The sequence below is a fragment of the Triticum aestivum genome, chromosome 5D (genome assembly GCF_018294505.1).
Source record: "Triticum aestivum cultivar Chinese Spring chromosome 5D, IWGSC CS RefSeq v2.1, whole genome shotgun sequence".
Lineage (NCBI taxonomy): Eukaryota > Viridiplantae > Streptophyta > Magnoliopsida > Poales > Poaceae > Triticum > Triticum aestivum.
Genome location: NC_057808.1, coordinates 59,921,835 through 59,929,735, shown reverse-complemented (window position 1 = coordinate 59,929,735; position 7,901 = coordinate 59,921,835).

The window sequence follows — 7,901 nt, the reverse complement described above, 5'->3', positions numbered from 1 at the left end:
CGGCGGCGGCGGGCGTGCGGGAAGAGGAGAGGCGATGGGGCGGGCCGTCGGCTGGGCTCGGCCCAGTCGGCGCGGGCGCGTTTGTTTGTTTGTTTTTTTTAAAAAAAAATCCGCGGAAAAATATTGCGTAGAAAAATAAATAAAAATCAGAAAAATATGAAATAAATTTTCCCTGTCTAGTTAAAATCTAGAATAGGGTGAACATTTTTAAAATCAAAAAGAAATATTTGAAAACATGCATATTTTTAAATGCAATAAAAATTGCAAATAAAATCCAAATAAATCCCAAATAATGTTTTTAACATGTTTCCTCCAGTATTTCAATGTTTTGGAGAAGTCATATTTTCTCCTCTCGTTTATTTAATATTGAAATATTTTTCCGGAGATAAAAATAATTAAAAATCCCAATCCTCGTGTGAAAAATCAAATAAGAATATTCTAGAAAATCCCCAACTCTCTCCAAGGGTCCTTGAGTTGCTTAGGATTTATCGAGGATTTGTCAAAATGCAATAAAACATGATATGCAATGATGATCTATGTATAACATTCCAAATTGAAAATTTGGGATGTTACAAACCTACCCCCCTTAAGATGAATCTCGCCCTCGAGATTCGGGTTGGCTAGAAAACAGGTGGGAGTGGTTTTTCCGTAGATCTTCCTCTCGCTCCCAAGTGGCCTCATCTTCTGTGTGGTGACTCCACTGGACTTTGCAAAACTTGATAACCTTGCTGCGGGTAACTCGGCTGGCATACTCGAGAATCTTAACTGGTTTCTCCTCATAAGTCAAATCACTTTCAAACTGAATCGCTTCCAGTGGCACAGTATCTCTCAGTGGTATCTCAGCCATCTCTGCGTGGCACTTCTTCAACTGTGAAACATGAAATACATTATGAATTTCAGACAATCCTTCGGGCAATTCCAGCTTATAGGCAACTTCTCCCATACGTTCCAACACTCTGTATGGTCCGATAAAACGAGGCGCTAACTTTCCCTTAACTCCAAAGCGCTTTACTCCTCGAAGTGGTGATACTCGAAGATACACTCTGTCTCCGACTTCGTGAACTGTCTCCTTGCGTTTAGAATCAGCATAACTCTTCTGCCTGGACTGGGCTACCTTGAGCCTATCGCGAATCGTCCTCACTTTCTGTTCAGACTCCTTAATCAAATCCGGTCCAAACAACTGACGGTCTCCAACTTCGTCCCATAACAACGGTGTTCTACACCTCCTTCCGTACAAAGCTTCGAAAGGGGCCATCTTCAAACTGGTTTGATAACTGTTGTTATACGAAAACTCTGCATATGGCAAATTGTCGTCCCAACTAGATCCATAATCTAGTGCACATGCTCTCAACATGTCCTCCAAAATCTGGTTGACTCTCTCGGTCTGTCCACCTGTCTGCGGGTGAAATGCTGTACTAAATTCCAGCCTGGTTCCCAAAGTTTCATGTAGCTGCTTCCAAAACTTCGAGGTAAATTGGGTTCCTCTATCTGATACAATGGTCCTCGGAACTCCATGCAAACATACTATCCTGGTCATGTATATCTTTGCCAACTTAGCACTGGTGTAAGTGGTCTTCACTGGAATGAAATGAGCCACTTTCGTCAAACGGTCGACTACAACCCGTATCGAGTCATAGCCTGTACGAGTCCTGGGTAATCCTGTGATAAAATCCATGCCTATTTTATCCCACTTCCATTCGGGTATCGGCAATGGCTGTAGCAATCCTGCTGGCTTCTGATGCTCTGCCTTCACTCTCTGACATACATCACAAACTGCTACAAACTCCGCAATATCCTTCTTCATTCCGGTCCACCAGAAAGTATTCTTCAAATCCAAATACATCTTGGTATTCCCTGGGTGAATCGAGTACGGTGAATCATGGGCTTCTTGCAAAATCAACTTCCTGATCTCCGGATCATTTGGCACATATACACGGTCCTCAAACCATAAGGTATCGTGCTCATCCTCACGAAATCCCTTGGCTTTTCCTTTGCTCATCTTCTCCTTTATCTCTTCAATCTCCTTGTCTGTTTTCTGAGCTTCTCTGATCTTTTCCATCAAGGTAGATTGAATCTCCAATGTCGCTAAATAGCCTCTAGGGACTATCTCCAAACATAGCTCACGTAGGTCCTTGGCTAACTCCTGAGGTAACTCTCCTGTCATGAGGGTGTTGACATGACTCTTGCGGCTCAACGCGTCTGCTACTACGTTAGCCTTTCCGGGGTGATAATGCAATCTCATATCATAGTCTTTTATGAGCTCCAACCATCTCCTCTGTCTGAGATTTAACTCCTTCTGCGTGAAAATGTACTTCAAACTCTTGTGATCCGTGTACACCTCACAATGGTTTCCGATGAGAAAATGTCTCCATGTCTTCAATGCATGCACCACGGCTGCTAATTCCAAATCATGCGTAGCATAATTCTTCTCATGGGGTTTAAGTTGTCGTGAAGCATACGAAACAACTCTTCCTTCCTGCATAAGCACTGCTCCAAGTCCTCGACGAGAAGCGTCGCAATAAACTTCATAGTCCTTGTGTTGATCAGGCAGAATCAACACTGGTGAGGTAACCAATCGTTTCTTCAACTCTTGGAAACTAGCTTCACATTCCTCAATCCAATCGAATTTGGTGTCCTTCTTCAATAGCTCAGTCATGGGCTTAGCAATCCTTGAGAAATTCTCGATAAATCTCCGGTAGTATCCTGCAAGTCCAAGAAAACTCCGGATTTCTCCAACTGTCGTGGGTGATTCCCAACTTGTCACTGTGTCAACTTTGGCAGGGTCTACTGCTATTCCTTCTCCAGAAATAACATGTCCAAGGAATCCAACTTCCTTCAACCAAAACTCACATTTACTGAACTTGGCATATAACTGATGTTCTCTGAGCTTCTCAAGTACCAATCGTAAATACTCCTCATGCTCTTCTTCATCCTTGGAAAAGATTAAAATATCATCAATGAACACCACGACGAACTTATCCAAAAACTCCATAAACACTTTGTTCATCAGGTTCATGAAATAGGCCGGTGCGTTAGTCAGTCCAAATGACATAACGGTATACTCATACAATCCATATCTGGTAGTAAATGCCGTCTTAGGTATATCCTGCTCTTGAATCTTTAACTGATGGTATCCTGATCATAGATCGATCTTGGAAAATACTTTAGCTCCTTGCAAGCGGTCAAACAAATCATTGATCATCGGCAGTGGGTACTTGTTTTTGATGGTCACTTCATTCAATCCTCGGTAATCAACAACCATCCTTAGTGATCCATCTTTCTTCTCCACTAGAAGTACTGGTGATCCCCACGGTGACGAACTTGGGCGAATATAGCCTTTATCCAGTAACTCCTTGATGTGTTTCTTAATTTCCTCCAAATCCTTTGCGGGCATCCTGTACGGTCCCTTAGATATTGGCCCTGTGCCTGGCAAAAGTTCAATCAAAAACTCAATGTCTCTATCTGGTGGCATGCCTGGCAACTCTTCTGGAAATACATCCGGATAATCCTTCACCACTGGTACTTCCTCCTGTACAACTCCTGATAAGGAATTCACTTGAGTCCTCTTCGGCATATGCCTGGATACATACTTGATCCTTTTTCCTTCCGGGGTGGTAAGCAAAATAGTGTTGTTGGCACAATCGATGTTTCCTCCATACAACGATAGCCAATCCATTCCCAAAATCACATCCAAACCTTGCGATTCCAAAAGAATGAGGTCTGAGGGGAAAACATGCCTTCCAATGGCCAACGGTATCTGAAAACATCCTTGGGTGGCCATATACTCTGCTCCCGGCGAGGTTACTAACATGGGGCTTTTGAGAACTTGGGTGGACATCTTAAACTGGTTTACGAATCCCCTTGATATGTATGAATGCGATGCACCAGTATCGAAAAGAACAGTTGCAGTAAATGACTTAACCAAAAAACTTACCTATTACTGCATCAGGCTGAGCTTCAATCTCCTCCACGCTCACGTGGTTCACATGTCCTTTGTTGAACGGGTTCGGCTTCTTCCCAGAGCTTCCATTGCCATTTCCATTTTGGGCTTCGGGACAATCGGTTGCATAATGTCCCGTCTTCTGGCACTTGAAACAAGTAATGTGACTTAGATCTCTCTTGGTTGGGGTAGATGGGTTGGTGCGGTTCTGTCCGTTTCCTCCTCCATTCCCATTACCATTCTTGGAGCCATTATGGTTGTGCGAACTACCTCCTCCATGGGTATGCTGAAACTGTCCTCCCGGCTTCGGGGTAAATCGTGGCTTCTGCTGGGCTCCAGAATTGTACTTCCCTTGTCCATACTTCCTCTTGCGGTTTTCAATCTGCTGTTGCTTCCCTTCAATCATGAGAGCTCTATCTACCAGCTCCTGGTAGTTGTTGAAAGTTGCTACCATCAACTGCATACTCAGCTCATCATTCAATCCTTCCAGAAATTTCTCCTGCTTGGCAGCATCCGTAGCAACGTCATCTGGTGCATAACGTGCTAACTTACTGAAATCTTCCACATACTGGCCTACGGTGCGTCCTCCTTGGCGTAGGTTGCGAAACTCACGCTTCTTCATAGCCATAGCTCCTGTTGAAACATGAGCTGTACGGAAAGCTTGCTGAAACTGGTCCCATGTGACAGTGTCAATAGGGTGCGTGGCTGTATAATTCTCCCACCATGATGCTGCGGGTCCATCAAGCTGATGTGCGGCAAAACTCACTCTTTCCGCATCTGTGCATCCTGCAGTGGTCAACTCCCTTCCAACTTTGCGGAGCCAATCATCTGCAACAATCGGCTCGGTGCTACTGGAAAACACCAGCGGGTTTAGCCTTAAGAAACGGGCTAAGTGATCAACAGGTGGTGGTGGCGGTGGGTTGTTGTTATTGTTGTTGCCTTGGTTCTGCACTAACACTTGCATCAAGGCATTCTGTTGCTGAATCAACTGGGTGATCTCTGGCGGGAAAACAAATCCGGGGTCGCGTCTCGGAGGCATCTGATAGGTTTAGAAAAGATGAGAATTAAGAATAGAATGAGGTCTAGAGGGAAAACACTACCAATATGCTCATGAGACAAATTCAATCAATATCACTCAATCAATCCAAACAAGGCAAAACAATCGACCTAACTAGCGTTACAAAGTGCTTGAGCTATACTACTAAATGGGGGAAAACTACTACTGATATGGTGGTCTACTAAAAATTCTGATCCGTTGAAGACTCCATGATGTCTGCTCCAGCTTCATCAATCCATTCGTCTTCACTTGGTTCCGAGTCGGTGTCGTCGATGATGATGTAGTTATCCGGACAAGTGCATTCGTCGACTTCTGCTTTCGGCACTGGATTTCCCACGAATGCTCCAATCTTATTCTCCAGGTCGTCAATCTTCCCGACTAGTGCATTGATTTCCTCCAAATAATCTTCGCGGGTAGCCTTGAGTTCTTCTTGGAGTTCCTTGATCTTCGTGAATGCCTTCTTCAGTTCTTCCTTGTCCGTGCACATCTGATTCTCCTGGCGTCGAATATGTTGGTTCTGCTCCTGGATGAAAGCTGCAATTGATCCATCCTTCTTGGTCTTGATCATCTCCCATTGCGCGTCTCGACGTCCACAAATTTGATAAATCGTATCCTTAAGCTCCTGGTGATAGACTTCTCCAATGCATCCCATGGCGATATGTGCGGCCATGCTCTTCCCTATGCTCCAAGTTGGTGCTTCGAAAACCAATCTCATGGGTTCCGTAATTGGCGCAAACGTTCTTCCTGGAATGATAACTTGGATCTTCCAGCTCTCCTCTTCAGGTAAGGTGGCGTTGTAGGTTCCGGTGACGCTTGGTATTCCTATGTTCAAGTACTTGGTGACTTCCTTCAGGTGTCGTCCAAACGACGTGTCTTCATCTGGTTGCATGAACTTGCTCCTTGCATTCGCCATTCCTAAAAGAGTAGAAAGTGGAGAGGGGTCAGAAATGAGAAGAGAGAAGTTTTCTAGGGCTTAAGCTTAGTGGTCGTGTCCTATAGTCAGCGTGTGCTCTGATACCAACTTTGTAGCGACCAGACCTCAAATGGTCTGTGCTGCTATGCACCAGTGTCATCCCTGGATCAGTAATGCTGACACGCACAGTACAAATGGAGGATTTATAACAGAGTAGCAATCACACACTTATTACATCGAATATCTCCGAAGAGATTAAGTATAATAAACATGGCTTAAGGCCATCTAATAACGATAACAGCGGAAGACTTGGAAGATAAGTGAGTCCATCAACTCCAGCGGCATCACTGAGTATAAGACCACGACCTAAGGCACCTTACTCGTCGTCTGAGAAGTCTGCAACATGAAACGTTGCAGCCCGAAACGGGTCAGCACATAGAATATGCTGGCAAAGTAGCACATAGAGAATAATGAACAATGATAATGCTATACTATATGCATATATGGCTGGTGGAAAGGCTCTATGGTTACAGTTTTTGCGAAAAGCCAATTTTATCCTACTGCAAAGGAATAAATTTTATTTAACTATCATGGTGGTTGAAACATTGAGAAGGTACCTCCAACTCAATCCCAATTAAGTAACATCATTAACCCAACAAAATTAATTATAAGTATCACGGTGATGAGATTCAAATGATAATCCAGATAGTAGATACTCAAGTTGTCCATAACCGGGGACACGGCTAATCATGATCAGTTTGTACACTCTGCAGAGGTTTGTGCACTTTTCCCCACAAGACTCGATCGCCTCCGCTTGATTCTCGCACTGCATGATGTTTGAGAAACGGATGACCGAGACACAGTCTTTCAGGAACAATCACTCTTTACTCTGGATGGACCGGTACACCTACTTTCCCCTACATCTGCTAGTCCACCTCTTCAAGAGATCCTGTAACCTACTCAGCTATGCTAGAGCCCATAATAGCTTGTGGCTGCACACGGAAGTTTCTAGCATGAATAATCTTATGATCCCTTTGAGCCTGGGTGGCGGTCCTTATACAAACAGACAACACTGGGTTCTCCAGGTGCCTCAATCCACCCAGATGTGAGTTTTAGTTGCCACCTTAAGTTGAACCATTATTAACAATCTCACATCTGTCATGAATATCTCTCAAACCCAATCCACGTCTACGAGCATAGCATGGCAATAATAAAAGCAACGTAGAAGTAACTCCCAAGGGTTTGATAAATAAAACAGGTAATAGTACTACCTCATCAACTACTTCCCAATACCCACATGTTAATCAGATCCTAATCATGCAATTGTTTGAGGGTTGAATCTAATGCATAAAAAAACTGGGTATGAAAGGGGTATGATCAAAGTGTTACTTGCCTTGCTGATGATCCGCAAAACCTAGCGAGTCGAAGTAACAAGCGGCACACTCCGGGTACTCTATCGCAAACAAACAAGCATACCATCAGCACTCATCTAATGCACAGGTAAAACTCGAATAAAAGATCTAACCAGAAAGTTCAACTTAAGAACTCCGGTTTGCAAAAAGAATCAACTCGAAAGAAGCAACGAAAGTCAAACGGCGAAGAAAGAAACTTCGTTTGCTAATCTGTATCTAGGTCAAATTTTACTGTAGCAAAAACTTGTTTGAGTAGGTTAAACGGAAAGAGAATTTCGAGACGAAACTCTAGGCGCTTGAATCACCTGATTCCGATAAACGAGCAAAAAGTTAAACATGTTTGAAAATTCGATCGGAAATCGAATCCGAGAAAATAACGAGAAAATCCGACGAAAAAGAAAAAACGGACGAACGGTTAAATAACAGACGTTCGGTAACAGAGAAAACCGATGAACGCGTTCGTTAAAACAAACGGTTCGGTGAACGCTCGCGAAATAAGAAAACCGAAAAAAACCGATCTTGGTTTTTTTTTAAACAAAAGGTTTTTTTTTACAGAAAACCGGTCAACACGAGACGACC